Consider the following 21,006-nt stretch of genomic DNA (forward strand, 5'->3'; position numbering starts at 1 on the left):
ATAAGTAGGGAATGGATGCAGGCTGGGCGGACAGGAGGGCAGGCGAGTGGTAGACAGAAAGACAGATAAAAAGGCTGATGAGGGTTGGATGGATGGTGGGTGGATAAGTACTCGGAAGGCTATTTAGCACAGTGATTAGGAGTGTGGGCTCTAAAGCCAGATGACCGGGGTTGAATCTCAGCTTTAGTATTTCCTGTGACTGTGCGCAAATCATTCTCTCTGGGTCTCAATTTTCTTATCTGTAAAATGGAAACATTAATAGAAATTTCCTCCTAAGGTTGTTGTGAGGATTAAATTATATGTTAAATACTTGAAATGGTGGCTGACATGAAGAAGGACTAAATAATTGTTAGCCACTGTCGTTTTTATAGGGTCTCAGCAGTTCAAAGCCACCAGGCTCTCCTTGGAAACTCTATGGGGAAGCTCTACTCTGTCCTGTAGGGTTGCTATGAGTCAGAATCGACTCGACGGCAGTGGGTTTTTCGTTTTCTATGAGTTGGAACTGACCCGACAGCACCTAACAACAACATAATTTTTATTATTATCATCACCTAACAACAATATAATTTTTATTATTATCATCATTATTATTAATAAATGGAGAAGTGACTGGATGGAAAGAAGGATGGGTGAGTGTGTAGATGTTTGGTGGGTGGATAGATGGATGGGTAATTTAACGCATACATGCATGAGTGAATGGATAGACGGTGGGAGAAAGAGAATGGAAGGAGTATAGGTAGGGGAATGAATGGGTGCGCTCTGCCAAAGGTAGTGGGATGGAGCTCTCTCATGGGCAGCTTTCCCCAGAATCCACCTCCAAAGCTCCAAGGCTGGGGAGCCTAGAGATATACTCATTCAGCTCCTAGAAACTTCCAAGAACAGCCTAGCAAAGCGCCTCTCCCTACTGCCTCTCCCTACCCCAACACATCTCTGTGGCCAGTCGCTGCCCTAAAATGCTATTGTCATCAGGGTACCCTCTCTGCAGCCTAAACATCCTAAAGACTCCTTATTGTCACATGTTGGATTCCAACCTTGGGGACCTCAGAAGAAGGCCTCACCCCATTTCCAGAGTGCATGAAAACTGCTGCTTGGGGACAAAAGCTGGAGCTCTGCCAAGGTTCTGGACAGATAAAATGACTTCTAGGGATAAAGGTATAGTCCTACCTGCTTTTTGTTAGAGCAATTTGACTAGAAAGAAGTCTATCAGCTTAAAGAGTTTGACCATTGTCCCCCAACCCCACTCCATATAATGGCAAATAACATGGACATGTGTTCCCCTTTGGTTGCCAAGGATACCGCTATCTGATATGTTATCTCCACAAGGCAAGGCCCTGGTGCTGATGAAGTGGATAAGTCAGTCCTTCTCTGGCCTGGTTCAGGCGCTTGGTAGCTACTCCTGAAATCAGCCTTAATTTTAACCCACTCTCAGGGCTTCTTGGTCTTAAAGGGAACTACTGAGGACCAAAAGCTTTCAAGAACCATGGATGAATCCTGAGCTGTGGAATCTCCAGCATGGTGCCAGCCAGTGCACAGTGGGGGCATTGTTGGTTCAATGATAAAATCCCAGTCTTCCATGCAGGAGACCCGGGTTCAATTCCCATCCAGTGCACCTCATGCACAGCCAGGTGGAGGCTTTGTGTTGCTGGGAGGCTGAACAGGTTCAGCTGAGCTTCCAGACTAAGAGAGACTAGGAAGAAAGATCTGGTGATCTACGTCCAAAAGTCAGCCAATGAAATCCCTATGGATCATAACAGTCCCATCTGCAACTGATCATGAGGCTGGCGCAGTATCAAGCAGCATTTTGTACCATCGTGCATACCTAAACCTAGTGCCGTCGAGTCGATTCCGACTCATAGCGACCCTATAGGACAGAGTAGAACTGCTCCATAGAGTTTCCAAGGAGCGCCTGGCGGATTCGAACTGCCGATCTCTTGGTTAGCAGTCTTAGCACTTAACCACGATGCCACCAGGGTTTCCCCATTGGGCATAGGGTTGCCATAAGTCAGGGGCCAACTCCACAACAACTAAAAACAACAAGCCAGTTGTTTCATTCAGTTGTAGATGGGGTCGTCATGAGTCAGAGGCTGACTCCGTGGCAATGAACAGCAACAAGCCATCCGGGTGCATCTCACGTTGTCCTACCTGGGCAGTCTAATATATCTCCTGCTAAGGCAGAGTTCTCTCCCTGAGCCAGAGGAGTGGCTCTTTGAGGTAATTAATAAATATCTAAACACCTACAAGTGCTATATAATGTTCAAACAACAATTTACTGAATTCTCAAAAAAGCCACAATATAAAGAAAAGGAAATTATAGACCAATTTCGCTTATGAATTTGGATAAAAAAAATAATATAATAGCAAATGGAATTTAGCAATACATTTTAAAAAATACACCATGCCCGAGTATGAATTTAACCCAGGAATGCAGAGCCAGTTTAATATCTGAAAGTTTGTTATGAATAACATTAAGAGATTAAAAGAGGAAAAACCATAGGGTCACCTCAAAAGATGCAGAAAACACATTTAATAAACTTCAGCATCCATTCATGATCAAAGCAAACGGAAACTCTTGATAAAGTAGGAAAAGAAAGGAACTTCCTAATTTAATAAAATGTATCTGTCAAAAATTTGAGCAAGCATTATACTTGATGCTGAAGCTTTAGACGTAGTTCCACAAAACTCAGGAACAAGATGGAGAGAATCCCTACCATTGATTGTATTCAATATTGAACTGGAGGTCCTCATCAATGCAACAGAGACAGAAAAAGAAATAAATGGCATAAGCATAGGAAAGGAAGAAGCAAAACTGTCTTTATTTGCATTTCTACATAGAAATTCCCATGGATTACACCTCCACATAAAGAAAACAAAAGTCCTCACAACTGGACCAATGGGCAACATCATGGTGAATACAGAAAAGACTGAAGTTGTCAAGGATTTCATTTTACTTGGATCTACAATCAACACCCATGGAAACAGCAGTCGAGAAATCAGATGAAGTATTGTATTGGGTAAATCTGCTGCAAAAGACCTCTTTAAAGTGTTAAAAAGCAAAGAAGTCACTTTGAGGACAAAGGCACACCCAACCCAAGCCCTGGTGTTTTCAATAGCCTCAAATGCATGCGAAAGCTGGACAATGAATAATGAAGACCGAAGAATTGATGCCTTTGGCAAAGAATATCGAATATACCATGGACTGCCAGAAAACTAAAAAATTTGTCTTGGAAGAAGTACAGCCAGAATGATCCTTAGAAGTGGGGGTGGCAGGACCTGGTCTCACATATTTTGGACAGGTTATCAGGAAGGGCCAGTCCCTGGAGAAGGACATCATGCTTGGTAAAGTACAGGGTCAGCAAAAAAGAGGAAGACCCGCAACAAGATGGATCGACACAATGTCTGCAACAATGTGTTCAAACATAGCAACAATTGTGAGGATGGCTTGGGACCGGGCTGTGCTTTGTTCTGTTGTACATAGCGTCACTGTGAGTCAGGACCAATTTGACAGCACCAAACAACATAGAAAATCCCACAGAAGAACAATCTACTAGAACGAATAAGAGAGTTCACCAAGGTTGCCCAATACAAGGTCATTATATAGACATAGACTGTGTTCTTATTCACTACTAGCAAGGACCAATTCAAAACTGCAGTCAACAAAAAGTGCCCTTTCAAAACAGCAACACAGCCTAAAAGGCACCTAGGAATGAACCTAGTAGAAGATGTGCTTGACTTTTATGGGGAAATTTATAAAGCATGAAAGAAGGGAATAAAAGAAGAACTGAAAAGTCTAAGGGATAGAGGGCAGATGAGAGGGGGCCCCCTCCAATGCCCACTCCAGGTGGGCTCAGTATGCGATAAAAGTCAATGGAAAAGCAAAGGTTAGTTTGGATCCTGGATTCTGGGTACTTGAGTAAGATTTTCTTTCTGGTAATGGACTATACTTTCATGCTCACTTGTTACAAGCATGGCTAACGCACATGCTATTTTGTGACCAGCTTTTTTCCCACTTGACAGTGTAGCCTGGATATTTCCTGTATCATTAAATGGTGTTTGATAAAAAACCATAAGTAACGGTTCTCTGAGCAGACAAGCATGGGATATTTTACTCTGTGTTAGCGATGAGAGGAATTCCTGGCTGGTATAAACAGCTAACACACTCGACTGCTAACCCAAAGATTGGAGCTCCAAGTCTACACAGAGGTGCCTCAGAAGAAAGGCCTAGAGATCTACTTCTGAAAAAACCAGCCACTGAGCACAGTTTTACTCTGACACACATGGGATCTCCATGAGTCACAGCTGACTTGACAGCAATGAGCTTCCTGGTTTTTTTGTTTTTTTTTTTGGTTAGGTAGTACAAAGCGTCCACTTGAGAGTTGTTCACGATGTACTGGTTGAAAGAATAAATGAATGAATGAATGCTTTTGAGTTCCAGGAGGGCAAGGACTCTCTCTGTTTTAGTCACCACTGCGAAGTTCTGAGTCTCCAACACAGGCCTGGCATTTAAGAAGGATTTGTTGATGGCTGAGTCAATGAATGAATGCATGACAGCAAAGGAAGGAGTTGGCCTCATTGTCTGATGGTGTTTTTCTTTGGCCATGATAATCTCCTTCTTTCTGAAGCCAGAGTGAGACTCCATACAGCTGTACAACCTGTGGCACCAGCCATATTGCAGGGAGTTAATTAACTCTGGAGTGTTTTTCACGTTTGTTCTGAGCTGTGAAAGTGAGCCTTTGCTCCTGACAACCTCAATTAGCTCCAGCTTCTCCTGAGCTCCATGCATCCCCACCCCCACCCCAGCGATCACCAGCCTGTTTCTGGGCAAGCATGATACCTGGTTTCCCTTGAAGATTCCCTCCCCTACCAAACCTAGTGGTCACTCCTCCCACTGGGTGTGCCCAGGGACAAGAGCAAGACGGCGCCATGACCTGTCCCAAACACCCCTGCTGGCCAGTGGTTTGGACACTGAAGGGCTGATGTGGACTTGTGTTAAAACCCAGGCACCTGGCCCCTGCCCACTCCCCTCCCAGTCCTCTTGATTCCTGAAAAGCCCCTCTCTCCTGGGTTCTTCCTCCAAGTCAACCAGGTCCCACCTGGGTCTCTGCCTCCTTCGCACCTCATCCAGTGACTCCCATACACGCCAGACAGGGAGCCTTTGATCCAATACATACTTGGGCCACACCCTAGGAGAGGTCTGGGGACGGAGGCCCAGGCATCTGCAGTTTAAAAAGCTACCCAGTGCTTTTGAACCCCACCCAAGGTTGAGAACCACTTCATCATCCACAAAACCAACCTAATAATACTTCCTTTTTTTTTTATTATGAAGAATAAAACAAAACAGAGTGGCTCCTATTTATTGAGCAGTTACTATGTGCCTGGCACTTTATACCTCCTTTACCCTCTACAGCAGCCCTATGGAAACCCTGGTGGCGTAGTGGTTAAGTACTACGGCTGCTAACCAAAAGGTCGGGAGTTCAAATCTGCCAGGTGCTCCTTGGGGGCAGTTCTACTCTGTCCTATAGGGTCACTATGAGTCAGAATTGACTTGACGGCAGTGGGTTTGGTTTTGGGTTTAGCAGCCCTATGAGGTAGGTTTTATTAGTCCCATTTTACAGATGGGGAAGCAGGTACAAAGACGTGAGTGAACTTGCCCTGAGGCACTCAGCTGTTAAGTGGTAGTGTGAGAGCGTGAGTCCAGGTCTACGTGACTCCAGGTAGCTATCCATTTGAACTTGGCACACGTTGGGCCCTTACCCATAGTGGTTATTTTATTTCTCTTCTATCAAGTATACAAATAATGATAATCCTAGGCAGAAAGAGCAAAGTTTTTTTGTTTTGTTTTGTTTTGTTTTTACTGCTACAGATAGGGAGGTCAATCGAGAGTGCTGTCCATTCCACCTAGAAGGTGTTGGGAGGGCTTTGGGGAGAAGAGAGAGGAAAAAAAAAAACCATAGGGTAGAGCTGATTCCAACTCATGGCAATCCCATGTGTGTCAGAGTAGAACTGTGCAGGATAGCATTTTCAATGGCTGTGATCTTTTGGAAGTAGCTTGCCAGGGCTTTAGCTTCCCAGGCATGTCTGGATAGATGGAGGAATGAATGGATGGACAGGTGGATGGACAGATGGAAGAGTGGATGGACGGGTGGACGGGTGGAAGGACGGACGGACGGACGGACGGACGGGCGGGCGGACAGGTGGGTGGGTGGGTAGGTGGATGGGTGGATGGATGGTTGGATTTGAACCTCCAACCTTTAATGGTTGTGTCATGAGGTGGGCGTATTTGAACCAGGAATTTGGGGAGACACCAAAGGCCTCTGAGGTTGACAGTGATATGATTGCAACAGGAAGAATCAAAGCAGGAGGGGAAATGGGGGGTATCAGTCACGCAGGGAAACTTGTGGGGAGGCCACCACAATTGTCCAGTTGCAGAGGAGGGAACAAGCAGGAGCCATGCTGCAAACAGGCCCCTGTGTCAGGTCCTCTTTCTGCTAAAAAGCCAGGCCTTTTTCCACAAGGCAGCTGGAAGGGCTCTTGTGCAATCTCATCTTTGAACGACCGCATTTCATTATAATTTAAGTCTTTCTTGGGCTTCATCAAAGGCTATGAGTGTCTTGAAAAAGAGAGGCATCTCTTTCCTCAGGTGAGGGGAAAACACACCAGAGCTTTCTCTTCTAATATAAACCAGACAAGGAGATTCAGCTGAACTTGGCAGAGCCTGCCGGAGGACGCTAATAGACTCGAGAAGAAGAGAATTATATAAAGAGACAGCTCCAGAGGGTGGCAGGGAGGGGAGAGAGGAGGCCCCAGGACTGCCAGCCCCAGGTGTGCTGAGAGGAAGCTGGGATCAGTGTCAGCAGAAGTCGCCCCAGGGCCTAGCTGGGCTCAGCTCCCCATTCTGCTAGAAGCTTCTTTGCTCGGAGACTAGAGAGATAAGAGCCCTCGCCCAGCATCTTCCTTGTCGATTCCAGTGATCCCATTAATTATGGAGGCCCAGGGACAGGAATGGAATCCATGGCGTTTCCTGCATGGGAGCACTCAGTGGGAGAGGATGGAAGTGACCTAGAAACATTTAGCTGGGGTTGGGGGGAGGCAGGCAGGCTTGACACTCACTTCAGAGTCTGGGGAGAGGCTAGGGGCTGTTGTGTGTACATGCACTCTTCAGACTATTATCTTAGGCTCTGATGTGTCTCACGGAACACTTGGCCTATAAGAAGGTGCTTTGCTTTTATAAAATCAGATGGTTTTCCTTTCGCCTTTAATAAAAACCAGCGCTGGTCTCTGACTCACAGGCTCAAAACAGCCTTCACTGGTTACGGAGGCCAGGATTTCAGCAGTGGCACAGGCTGGAACTGTTCTCAATAGGAAATCGAAGACAGGGAGATGGAGGAGGGGAGGAGGAAGGATGGAGGGACAGGCAGACCAAGAAATAAACGCAGAGTTAATGCTAAGCAAGAGCTTCCCGGTTGGGTTGGCTGGTTTGATGGCACCTCTGAAAGGCTGTACAGCCCCAGAGTGAGGAAGGCAGAGCGTCTTGGCTTTCCACCTGCGGGCCACTTGTCCCCTGTCAGCCAGCCCTCCAGGCCACAAGGTTCATCGTCCCAGCTTTCGAGAGACACAGCCTCCACGTCAGAGGCCCCTGAATCTTAAGCAGATGCCCTGTCACACTGGGTGGGAGGCTGTCACCTCCGGGGGGGAGGGCACAATCAAACTCAGAGTGGCTGCAAGGCTGTCAGTCAGTTGGGGCTGGAGTCAGGGTTACAGGTGGGGCAAGAGGTGGCTGCCAGAGAGCAGGCAGTCCCTGTTCTGAGTCTCTCTTCTTCTGTGTCTCAACTGTCTCTCTCTCCCTTGCTTTGTCTTTCTATCTTCCTTTGAGTCTCCAGCTTATTTTCTCTGATTGTCTCTCTCATTCTTTGTCTCCGTCCTTCTTTCTCTGTCGGAATCTCTCTTTGACTCTTGAGAAAAATCACTGAACTTGTTAAGCCGCAGATCAAACACCCCAAAGGGCTGAACGTGTTAAAAGGGACACTACTTTAACATCTGGCTAGCTCGATCTTTCTTTCCTTCTGACACTGCGGGTCCCCCGCAGAGAGGACAGGCAGGGAGGGCGTGGGTGTGGGTGAGAAAATCAGTGCAAACTGTGTCATTGTGTGGGCCTGGCGACAGGCCAGGAGGGGAGAGAAGGGCCAGCTGCTCACAGACCAGGGCCCACCCCACAGAAGGACTAAGCTCTGTTAAAGGCGACGATGCTGATGAGTGGCCAGTGATGCCAGGAGGCTGCTGGCTGGCCACCTGGCTCGAGGTTCCCTCTGTGCTTTGCACAAAGTGATGCAAAGCATTTTATTGGGGCGAAAAACCAGGACAAAAGACCCCTGGACTTGGAGCGTTAGGGATGCTACTTCATTTCATTCTCCTAACAATCCTGCCAGGGGCATTATTTCTGTTTCAAAGATGAGTAAAACGAGGCTCAGGCAGGCCACAAAATGTGTCCAATGCCCCTCAGCAGGCCAAAGCAGGGCTGACTCCTTGGCTTCTGCTGTTTCCAGTCATGTTTATTCCTTCACCACATGGAAATCTGGCTCACTGGCAGGTTCAGTGCAAAGGCAATCAGGTGAGGACGGAGCCTTGGTCTGAACCCAAGGGTGGGGAGGAGGGAAGGAGGAGGGCTGACGTGTGAGCCTGCTAAAGGAAGCTGCCCTCCAGAGTTCCCCTTTCACAGACAGGTCAAAAAGTAGCTTACTGTGCCCGTGTCCACTTTGAGAGATGGGAACATTCTGTTGCTCTGAGGAAAGGGAAGAAGGAGGGAAAGACAGAGACAGAGAGAGTGAGAACCAGAGTCTTTCCCAAACCGTTGTCCTCTATCCTCCGCCCTCATCTCCTCCCTGCTGTGCTGGCCTGCAGGTAGCCAAAAAGGACAGAAGGGAACATGTATTGAGCCCACTGTGTGCCTGTCCTGGGCATGGTGACAGAGTGCTCTCTTCTCACCATCAAACAAGCCCACCTCCATTTTACAGAGAAATACACTGAGGCACAGAGAGGTTAAGCAATTTGCTCAGGATCACAAAGCTAGCGAGTGGCAGAGCCAGGGCCCTTCACTAGCTATTTTTTACGGCCGCAGGCTCTCTCTATATAGGGTCTCCAAGTACAGAATTAGGGGTTTCCAGGGTGAGGGGCATGTCACCCATCCACTCTGTCCCACTGGTCAGCAGCTGAGGCCGAGACAGCAGCTGAGGCCGAGTCAGGCCCTGCTGGGGCAGTGTCACAGGAAGGGGAGGAGACGAATGACAGAGCCAACCGGCATGGCAGCCCTGGCAGGCAGCAACCCACGCTCCCCGAAGAAGTGTAATTTGTAATAGCAGCAGGCCTGTCTTGGCCTTCCCTGGCTGGCTCCTGGAGCTCACTTCATCAGGCATTTTCTCCAGGAAGTATGACTCAGGTGAGTGTGACTGCAGCCAGGGGGCCAGTGGACAGGCGAGGTAGGGACAAGGTAAGGTGGGGGCTGAGCATGGGAGGGGGGTGTGAGGGCTGGGACCCAGGCAGCAGACCCCAGTTGAAGGAGCCCCTGTTTCCTATGCTCTTGAGGGCTCCTATTTCCAGGGCTAGGGGTTAGAGGTGGAAGGTGGGGGCTTCTTTGGTGCCAACTGGACAGGCCCTGAGAGGGAGACGTTGTCATCCCTGGGGGAGGGAAGCAGGGTTCTCAGAGGAGGGGCTGGGCCCAGACAAGTCACCGACAAGAACATGTGACCCGTGACCCAACACATGACTCTTCTCTGATTCATCATGTAACAGAACAGCACTTAGCATGTGGCTCTAATTCTAGCCCCAAAGTAGAGCTGCAGTTCCTGTTTCTAACCTGTGGCTGCTGCGTGCACCTACCACCGGCTGCAGCGTCAGCAACCTGCCCCTCCCTCTGATGTTCTCGTAGAACAAGACTCTGATATGTGCGCTGTTGGGCATAGCTTATTTAGCCCATGACAGGTATGTGGCTTTCATTCTATATTCATCTACCCAACAAAGACTCTGAAATGTCTGTTACCACATGATAGATATGCTACATCTCCCACAAAGCCTTGAACTGTACCCTTAGCTTGGGCTAGATGGTAATCTGACTCAAAAGTCAAACTAGCAGCCCATGGATAGATCAGGCCAGCAGCCTGGCTTTATTTGCCTTTCAGAACATTAAAATTTCTTGAAACCAATTTTTCAAAATCAAGAGATTCACGTACAAATCAGAAGATCTGGCTTTGCTGGGCTCTGATTTCCACCAGTGGCTTAGTGGTTAAGTGCTACAGCTGCTAATCAAAAGATCGGTAGTTTGAATCCACCAGGCACTCCTTGGAAACTCTATGGGGCAGTTCTACTCTGTCCTATAGGGTCGCTATGAGTTGGAATCGACTCAGTGGCAGTGGGCTTGGGTTTGATTCATCAGCTGAAGCTTAGCAGGGGTACCCTTTCAGGCAGGACAGCCCCCAGTTGCCATTGAGTCAATTCTGGCTCATGGTGACCCCAGGTGTGTCAGAGTAGAACTGTGCTTCCAATGGCTGATATTTCAGAAGTAGACCTCCAGGCCTTTCTTCCAAGGTGCCTCTGGATGGACCTGAACAGCCAATCTTTTGGTTAGCACCTGAACATGTTAGTCTTTTGTGCCAACCATGACACCAGCAGGGCAGGGCTCCCCCAGTTCACATGAACTCTGCCCCTGCCCACCTCTTTCATGCCCACTGCCCCCCGAGCCCCCCTACTCCCACCCAGACTTTGAGATCTGGGTCTGGCACATGCCTGTGGCCCCCGTGACGCTTTCTTTCTGCCCCTCGAAAAAAATTCAGCAGCTTCCCAGCTAGGGAAAGGAGAGAGGCAGCCTGTGACAAACCTGTAAGCCCCTGCCTGGGCCTGCATGTCCCTGCTCTTCTGCAGATGACAGATGACATGCTTCTCCAGGGGACACCCAGACTTGGACATGCAGAACCTGTCAGGGTGCCAAGTGGAGTCCCCACTGCCTGCTTCCAAGCTGCCGGGGAAGCTTCTTGGGTTGCCCGTCATGCCCGGAGAGCCAGGCCAGGCCACCGGGGCTTGGAGCTGACCCTCTGCGGTGGTTGCCCTGGGGAACAGAGTGGGGTTAGGCTGACGAAAGTGGAGTCTTAGCCTGTCACAGGTTGGGTCTCCTTTTCCAGCTCTTCATTCATTTGCTCAACGAATCTAATGTGCCAGGCTGTACACGAACATGAGATAGGAAAAGACCATTCATGAGTTAGGAAAATGGACTGAAATTCGGTTCCACACTTAAGAAATCTGGGTCCACCATAGAGTTTCCAAGGAGCGCCTGGTGGATTCGAACTGCTGACTTTGGTTAGCAGCTGTAGCACTTAAACACTATGCCACCAGGGTTTCCAATATTACCTTAGTAAATTAAAAAAAAAAAAATGAAAGTATGAACCATGCAGGTCACACTTTATAACACTGTCTACTTTACAGTGCAAAATAATAATAATAATGAATAGAGTCTGTTTCTGCCTATGAATTTAGATGTATTTACAATCCTTGTTTCCTTATGTAGCGAGGAAACTGATTCTGAAGTTATAGATATGGGCTATATTTTAAACAGCAACACTTTTTTGGGTTAATTCCATGTAAAACTGAATGACAGATGAAGTTTGTCTTCTATCCTCCTCTGTCTGTGGTTCCCAAGTTCATGCGACCTGCCTCACTGGAAACTAGTGTCATTGAAAACTCCCTCTTTGTGCGTTACAGTTGAGCTTCTGAAGTGCCAAGGCTTCAAACGTTATCGTTTCCCATTCCTTTTTCTAATCTTGTTTAAAGCAGAAATAAAATAGAAAATGCTATTTCTCCACATACCTGATGAGTGAAACAACTTATAAAAATTTGTATTTTTTAAAATAAAAAAAGAAAAAGAAATCTGGGTTCAGGGAAAGGCAGAAAAAGACCACACATGGCTGCCCGTCCTGGCTGGCTTTACAATTTTAAGGTCAGGGAGAAAACCCATTGCTGTAGAGTTGATTCCGACTCCTGGCGACCCCACGTGTTACAGGGTAGAACTCCTCCATAGGGGTTTCTTGGCTGTAATCTTTACAGAAGCAGGTCCAGAACTTTATTCCATGGCGGATATGAACCGCCAAACTTTGGGTTAGTAAACAAGCTCAAATTGTTTGTGTCACCCAGGGACCAGGTCAGGGAGAGGCCCAGTCGAATGCCGAGGGTTGAGGAGAGTACTTCCACTGAAGTGAAATTAGGAAAGTTTCGTGGAGAATGTAGTTTTTGAGTTGGGCCTTTGAAACACTGGTGGAAGAGGGTGCTCTGGCCGGGAGAAGAACAGAAACAAAGGTGTGGAAGTGGCCAAGTATGGCGGGGAGGGGCCTCATCTGGCCATTACCATGGGCTCCTATTTCCTCTGTGGTCAAACAAGTATGGGGAACAACAAGTAGAAAAAAAGCTAGGTTTCTCTGCAGGATTTCTCAGAGCCTTTACTAATGTGTCAGGAGCCCTGGTGGTGCAGTGGTTAAGCGCTCGGCTGCTAACCGAAAGGTCGGTGATTTGAACTCACCAGCTGCTTCACAAGAGAAAGATGTGGCAGTCTGCTTCTGTAAAGATTACAGCCTCGGAAACCCAATGGGGCAGTTCTACTCTGTCCTATAGGATCACTATAAGTCAGAATTAATTCAAAGGCAATGGGTTTGGTTTTTTGTTTGTCTGTTTTTACTAATATGTATCGTGAATTTCCCAGAAGACATAGACAATAGAGAATTTTCCAAATGTATTTGTCCAGAGACCTGCCCTCCGCCCCCTCCCTTTTTGTTTATAAGCAGCTGAGGAGGACTGGGGCTATGAAGCCTCCTCTGGAGTGGGGGGCGGAGGGGCGCGGTGGCACAGAGAGGGTAATGGTGAAAGCCTGGAAAGGAGACAAAGCCAGATCATGCAGGGCGTCAGGTGCCAGGTGGTGGCTTTACTCTGCAGGTAACGGGAACAGGAAAGGTTTCAGGTAGAAGGTGACATTATCAGATTTGCTAACATTTTAGAAAGATCAGGGGCTCCTTGAAGCAGATGGAGTGGAAGAAGCAAGAGAGGGCAGAGAGATGAGGAAGAAGGCTGTAGCCGTGGACCCACAAGAAGGCTTGAGACTGACAGGCCAGGTGGTGGCAGTGGAGGTGGAGGGGAGCCCAACGGGAGCAGCGCCCTCTTTAACAGCATGTGCGTGGGGCAGCAGGGTCCACTGGCTTTTCTCAGGGAGGAGGAAGGTGGCCAGTGGCTCCCAGCAATGGGGAGTCCTAAGGTCTGTAGGAGAGCCATCCCCAGAGGGCAGGGGTGCCCTGTTCTCTGCAAGAGCAGAGTGCCAACAAGAATGATTCTCTAGCTGTGTGTACTTGCCCTCCTCTGCCTCCATCACCTCAACTGAAACAGGAATAGAGATAAACCAGGGGTGCTGGGAGGATTAAGAAAAACTGTACATTGCTTTGTAGGTATTCAGTAACCCAAACCAGTTGCCGCGGAATCAGTTCCGACTCATGGTGACTCCCTGTGTGTCAGAGTAGAGCTATGCTCCACAGAGCTTTCAATGGCTGATTTTTGGAAGCAGATTGCCAGGCCTTTCTTCCGAGGCACCTCTGGGTGGACTCGAACCCCTAGCCTTTCAGTTAGCAGTAGAGTGTGTTAACTACTTGCACTATCCAGGGACTCCAGGTATTCAGTAAGTTATTTCAAATAACTTCCAAATAAAAGACCAATTTGGATTTATATTGCAGATTTTTTTTATGTGGTTTTATTACTTTCAGATACATACAGTGACCCCCTCCTGGGCTAATATAATATTGGCAGGTAGAGCCTTTGGAGCCTGTGTGAATCACTGGATGATGATGATTTGTAATTAATGGCTACTTTATGTGTCTTAAAAAGAGTTTCTCCTTTTACCTAAATCCATATGAGCCACTAGAATGTGGACCCCGATGCTTATTTGTTGAACAAGGCTCTTTACTCAGCAGCAGGGCCAAGATCCAGGTCTGGCTCAGAGTCACACCAGCCAGGAAGGAAAGGCCCGAGAGGGGCTGAGGAGAGGCCCAACCACTGAGCATACCATTCAGAGAAAGTGGTAGACTGCGGTCAGGGGAGCCCCAAGATCTTCTCCCCGGCAGCTGGGGGAGGGAATAGAGCTCATGGCTCCACTCCCTGGGTGATGAAAGCATGGAGGACCTGGTCTCACCCACCAGCCAAGCATCCAGCCACCCGCTCTTCCAATGTGGTGAACTAGAGGTTGCTACAGTAGCCTTTTCAGCAACAGTATGACAGAGACTGCTGGTCATCCACTGAAGTCCACTCTTGCCTTCCTCCAGAGTGGTAGAACTGTAGGTGGGCACCTGGTTGCTCAGCTAGACTACACTCCCCAGCCTCCCTTGCGATAAAGTCAAGTCCTTGCCAATGCGATGTTGGTAAAAGTGTCATACACCCTATCTGGGCCAGAGCTTTTAAGACCATGGGCCCTCCTCCTCCATGCTGTCTTTCCCCTTTCCCCTGTCTACAGCCAAGCTGACACCTGGCTTCACTCACGAAGATGATCACAACACCCAAGGGAATGAAAGAGAAAGAAGATGGAAGGAACCTGAGTCTCCAAATGACAATGTGAGGCATAGCCACCCTCTCAGAGCTATTACAGAAAGGAGGAATACATTTCTTTGTTCTTTAAGGACTGGATTTGGGGGATGGGAGTCTCTTTGTTACAGCAGCTTAACATACTCTGACTAATACAAGTCACTTTCAGTAAATATGACAGAAGAGAATAAGAGGGCACAAGGCAAGTCATTTTTGAAACTAGGAGCTTTGGTTTCCCCTTCTGCAAAGCGGATGTAACATCTACCATTATCTGTTTATATCTAATATCTTTCATTGAACTTCCACCAGTACCAAGAGAAGGGATAGGGATGCAAAGAAATAGAAAACAACAAAAATATTCAAACTATTCAAACTATTACGGTAGGGCCTCAATTAAATTTTCTAGCTCACCCCGTCCCATCTTACCACCTACTCTGTTTCAGATTCGTTGAGTCTACACCCTCTCTCCTAAACGCTCCATGAGCTTCCGTGTCTCTGGACCTTTGCTCATGCCCTGCCTTTTGCCTGGAATGCCCCTTCCCTTCTTCCTTACTGGTGAAATGCCCTCATCCTTCCTCTGGGGTAGAGTTAACACTTCCTTATTTTTATTGGGGTATATTACCAGGGTTATAGGCCATCCCTTTGTTTTCTGTTTGGGCACTCCACGGGATCCTATGCAACTCTGAATGCCTAGCACTGAGCACAGGGCCTGGCACAAAACAAGTGCTAAGAAGTATTATTCATCTGATAAACACTGATCTGGCTGTACACTAAGGACCAGGGTCAGAGTAGGTCTTAAGACCCACGCATCTTTGCCCTCAGGTGGTTTACATTCTAGTGGGGAAAAGAGACATTAAACAAATGCACAAGCAAATACGTAACTACATATAGTGATGACTGATGTAAGAAAACGAACAAGACGTGGCAGAGCACTTGGATGGGTGACTTTTTTTTTTTTTTTTTTTAATAACTTTTATTAAGCTTCAAGTGAACGTTTACAAATCCAGTCTGTCACATATAAGTTTACATACATCTCACTCCCTACTCCCACTTGCTCTCCCCCTCTTGAGTCAGCCCTTTCAGTCTCTCCTTTCTTGACAATTTTGCCAGCTTCCCTCTCTCTCTATCCTCCCATCCCCCCTCCAGACAAGAGTTGCCAACACAATCTCAAGTGTCCACCTGATATCATTAGCTCACTCTTCATCAGCGTCTCTCTCCCACCTGCTAACCAGTCCCTTTCATTTCTGATGAGTTGTCTTCGGGGATGGTTCCTGTCCTGTGTCAACTGAAGGTCTGGGGAGCATGGCCGCCGGGATTCCTCCAGTCTCAGTCAGACCATTAAGTTTGGTCTTTTTATGAGAATTTGGGGTCTGTATCCCACTGATCTCCTGCTCCCTCAGGGGTCCTCTGCTGTGCTCCCTGTCAGGGCAGTCATCGATTGTGGCCGGGCACCAACTAGTTCTTCTGGTCTCAGGATGATGTAGGTCTCTGGTTCATGTAGCCCTTTCTGTCTCTTGGGCTCTTAGTTGTTGTGTGGCCTTGGTGTTCTTCCTTTTCCTTTGCTCCAGGTGGGTTGAGACCAATTGCTGCATCTTAGATGGCCGCTTGTTAGCATTTAAGACCCCAGACGCCACATTTCAAAGTGGGATGCAGAATGATTTCATAATAGAATTATTTTGCCAATTGACTTAGAAGTCCCCGCAAACCATGTTCCCCAGACCCCTGCACTTGCTCCGCTGACCTCTGAAGCATTCATTTTATCCCGGAAACTTCTTTGCTTTTGGTCCAGTCCAATTGAGCTGACCTTCCATGTATTGAGTGTTGTCTTTCCCTTCACCTAAAGCAGTTCTTATCTACTGATTAATCAATAAAAAACCCTCTCCCACCCTCCCTCCCTCCCCCCCTCATAACCACAAAAGTATGTGTTCTTCTCAGGTTTACTATTTCTCACGATCCTATAATAGTGGTCTTATACAATACTTGTCCTTTTGCCTCTGACTCATTTCGCTCAGCATAATGCCTTCCAGGTTCCTCCATGTTATGAAATGTTTCAGAGATTCGTCACTGTTCTTTATCGATGCGTAGTATTCCATTGTGTGAATATACCACAATTTATTTACCCATTCATCCGTAGATGGACACCTTGGTTGCTTCCAACTTTTTGCTATTGTAAACAGAGCTGTAATAAACATGGGTGTGCATATATCTGTTTGTATGAAGGCTCTTGTATCTCTAGGGTATATTCCTAGGAGTGGGATTTCTGGGTTGTGTGGTAGTTCTATTTCTAACTGTTTAAGATAACGCCAGATGGATTTCCAAAGTGGTTGTACCATTTTACATTCCCACCAGCAGTGTATGAGAGTTCCAATCTCTCCGCAGCCTCTCCAACATTTATTATTTTGTGTTTTTTGGATTAATGCCAGCCTTGCTGGTGTGAGATGGAATCTCATCGTAGTTTTAATTTGCATTTCTCTAATGGCTAATGATCGAGAGCATTTTCTCATGTATCTGTTGGCTGCCTGAATATCTTCTTTAGTGAAATGTGTGTTCATATCCTTTGCCCACTTCTTGATTGGGTTGTTTGTCTTTTTGTGGTTGAGTTTTGACAGAATCATGTAGATTTTAGAGATCAGGCGCTGGTCGGAGATGTGGGTGACTGGTTTTTGATGGGTGGCCAGGGCAGGCCACTCTAAAAAACTACCACGTAAGCCGAGACTACAAAGGAATGGAAGTTCGGGAGGCGAAGGAGGGTGTCTGGGATGGGGATGGCACTCCAGGCAGAAGGCACAGTGTGTGAAAATGTCGCTAGAGAGGAAAGAGCCCAATGTGTGGTTGGAAGATAATGAGCAGGGTGAGAGTGGCCAGGGGCGGGGCAGGGTGGTGGTGAGGGTTTGGGATTTTATCTCCTGAGTGCCAGGCAGTCACTGAAGGGCTCCTTGGTGGCCTAATCTGGTTTCCATCGGCAGGAGAGCCATGCAGAGATTACTGCAAAGGTCCAAACCCAACACCATGGAGCCTTGGGTGCAGGAAGGGGCGGTGGGGAAGGAGGGAGGTGGGTGTACAGTGGTGTGATGTGGAGGTAAAATTAATGTACTGGATATGGGAGTTGAGGGAGATGGAGGCGTCAAAGTTGACTCCTGGAGGCTTCTGGAAGAGTGGGAAGAAGCGTACAAGAGAAGAATGAGGGAAGGAAGAGGGTCTGAGTCTTCAAGAAATTTAACCGGAAATCAGTTGAAGCTGTAGCAGACGGTGGGTAAGGAAAGCTGAATGGCTGCATAGACAGGAAGTGGACGATACCATTTGTTCCTTTAAACAAGCACTGTCATTACTGGGGTGAGGGAGAAGAGGATTTATCAAAGACTCACGCCTTTAAAGAATGGAAGCAGCCTACATATCTATCAACGGGGGACTGGCTAAATAAATGATGGGGCTTCTCTGTCACAGAATACTCCGCAGCTGTAAAAAAACAAACTCTATGGATAAGAAACTGGTCTCCAAGACACATTGTTAAGTGAAAAAGCAAAGTGCAGAACACTGGGCATGGTATGCAACCATTTGTATGAAAATGCGGGAAATATATGAATAGAAATATACAAGCACGTGACATAAATATATACTTATTTTGTCTTGAATAGAAACAAACTACTTCCAGAAGGACACAAGAAACTGATAACCTGGTTGTTTCCAGAAGGAATAATGGTGGAGGGAGACTTTTTGCTCTATATCCTTTGGTGCCTTTTGGATTTTCAGCCATGAGAATGTATTAACTATTAAATAGTTAATAATTACCATTAAAAATGAATTTAAAATAAAGAATGACTCCCGCCTAAAGGTTCACCAGCTATTACACAGAATGTGATGGACGAGCTGGAGAGCTGTTGTCAGGGAGGGCTTCCACCTGCTCTGATGAGCTCTCTCCTCCCCTTCTCCGCTTCTCCACCTTGCCCTCTTTCCCCTACACCCTGCCTCCCACTCCAGGGAGGCAGTATTCAGCGGGGTCCCCTGGCTCTTTGCCTTTGTGGCCCATAAACCCAGGCATAAACTAGGACTGTGGTACCAGTTGCAGGTTTCTACAGTTTTCGTTGTGGCTATTAAAATTGATCTTTTTTCCTTGAAACCACCTAATACACAGAAAATATACGCTCAGTTCCACAGCTGCAAATAGCTTAAATCAACCCACTCGGAGACCAGAATCCCCAGCCAGAGAAACTGAAAACAGCTCCATGTGTCACCCGTGGGGAGTAACTCCCCTCATGCCCTTGCGGGCCCAAAGCAATCTGGTGAACCCAGAGAGAATGCAGCGACTGCCAGGGAAGAGAGAGGCAGGTTAAAGGTTCAAGTCCACCCAGAAGTGCCTCAGAAGAAAGGCCTGGCAATCTACTTCTGAAAAGTCAGCCACTGACAACCCTGTAAAGCACAGTTCTTCTCTGACATACATGGGGTCACCACGAGTCAGAATCAGCTGGGTGGCAACTGGACCCGGGGCCCAGCCCAGCACTGGGCAAGGCAGGAGCTGGAGAGAAAAGTGTAGAGGCTGTGTGTTCCTCTTGGAGCTTGCACACTTCCTGGGTGGGGAGAGGAAAAAAACCAACAGAGTTAAATAAAATCACGAGCACTACATAATGGCAGTGTAGAGATGTCACAGAGCAGAATAGTGGCAGATGAGGGCTCTAGAGGAGACAGCAGATGTCGAGGCTTCAGAGGAGACACAGGGAGGGGAGGGGATGGGCACAGCTGCCATGTGTCTGGCACTGCTGGATATGTTTTATACACCATCTCCTCGCATCCTCCCAACCATCCAGCGCTAAATGAAAATGTGAGGCCCCTTGTTCAAAAATTATTAGGGATTTCAAGGGAATGACAGCAGAAAATTAAACCACGCACAGGGCCCGTCTGAGCACAGGGCCCCATGTAACTGCACTGGTCGCACATCTGTGAAGCTAGCCCTGCAACCTCCATTCAAGTGAGGACCCAGATGAGGACTCTGAGGCTTGATAGGGTTAAGAGAGACACCTAAGGCCACAGACCAACTTAGTGGAGGGACTGGGATTTAAACTCGAGTAAAGCCCATGCTTCTTGCACAAAACTACACTTTAATAATACTTGTAGCTGACATGGAGCACTCATTCTAAGCCAGGCACTGTTGTGAGCACTACCCATGTGTTCATTTAATGCACACAGCCATGTGGTAAGTACTATTATTGTTGTTATTAGCTGCTCTTAAGTCAGCTCCAGACTCACAGTAAGCCCATGTACAATGTGATCAGACTGTTGTGATACATACTGTTTTCATTGGCTGATTTTTGGAAGTAGATTGCCAGGCCTTTCTTCCTAGTCTGTCTTAGTCTGGAAGCTCTGCTGAAATCTGCTCAGCATCATGGCACATGCAAACCACCACTGACAGACGGGTGGTGGCTGTGCCTCCAGTACATTGGTCAGGAATCAAACCCAGGTCTCCCCCATGGAAGATGACAATTCCACCATTGAGCCACCGCAGACTCATAAGTACTATTATTACCATTCCCATTTTACAGATAAAGAAATAAGCACAGAGATGTTCAATAACTTTTCCTAGGTCACATAGGGTAGGATTCAAACTCAAGCAGTCTGGCTTCCAAAACCCACTCTGTCCAGTACACTCTACTGGGAAGGCTGGGAGGGCTTCACATGCAGCCCGAGATGAGAACAGGTTCAGGGAGCCGACATCAACCCAGCCAGCCAGAATGGGCGGGGTCACACTGGGAGGAGAGGAGAAAAGGCCAGAAAGAGCCTTCCTGTGACCAGTTTCTAGATGTGCCTGAAGAACTCAGGATGTCCCTGCATCATCGCTGCAGGGTGTCCCAGTGACCCCTCTCTCCAGGTCCATTGTGCAGATCTGATACACTGCGGGCTGTCTATAGGAACATAAGCCTCTCCCGCCTTCGCTGGTGGCCTCAGACTGAAGGGACAGCAGCTCCCAAAGACTGGAGAAAAAAAGTAATGGAAAATACCAAGAGAAGCTCAAATTTTACACCTTGTCCAGGTTTTCTCCCAAGAGGACTAAGACCAGGGAGAAAAATCCCCAGCCCATAGCCTCCCACAGAAGCTTCCCATGGAATGGATACTGTGAGCCCATCCAGCCCACAGCCCCTGGTGTCCTTTCCTGGGCAGCGGGACCTTGAAAGGGGGTGGTGGTGATGGGGACATGGCATCTGGCAGGTTAAGGCAAGATGTAGGCATTTTGGGTATGTTTTGGAATGTGGCTGGTAAGGGGCATGGTCCCAAGCCAAACCCATTATCGTTGAGTTTATTTGGACTCATAGTGACCCTATATGACAGGGTAGAACTGTCCCGTAAGGTTTCCAAGGCTATAAATTTTTACGGAAGCAGAGTGCCACACCTTCTTCCACAGATGGTCTGGTGGGTTCGAACCGCCGG

At 47.6% G+C, this 21,006-nt stretch overlaps 1 long non-coding RNA gene across 1 annotated transcript; it reads left to right on the forward strand.

The window, feature by feature from the left end:
• Window positions 1-8,350: 8,350 nt before the first annotated feature.
• LOC135231693 (uncharacterized) lies at window positions 8,351-15,862 on the forward strand. Its single transcript, XR_010322444.1, has 3 exons — window positions 8,351-9,430; window positions 9,815-9,972; window positions 14,522-15,862. It is a non-coding gene; the product is annotated as an uncharacterized LOC135231693 (long non-coding RNA).
• Window positions 15,863-21,006: the final 5,144 nt, after the last annotated feature.

The sequence above is a fragment of the Loxodonta africana genome, chromosome 7 (genome assembly GCF_030014295.1).
Source record: "Loxodonta africana isolate mLoxAfr1 chromosome 7, mLoxAfr1.hap2, whole genome shotgun sequence".
Taxonomy (NCBI): Eukaryota; Metazoa; Chordata; class Mammalia; order Proboscidea; family Elephantidae; genus Loxodonta; species Loxodonta africana.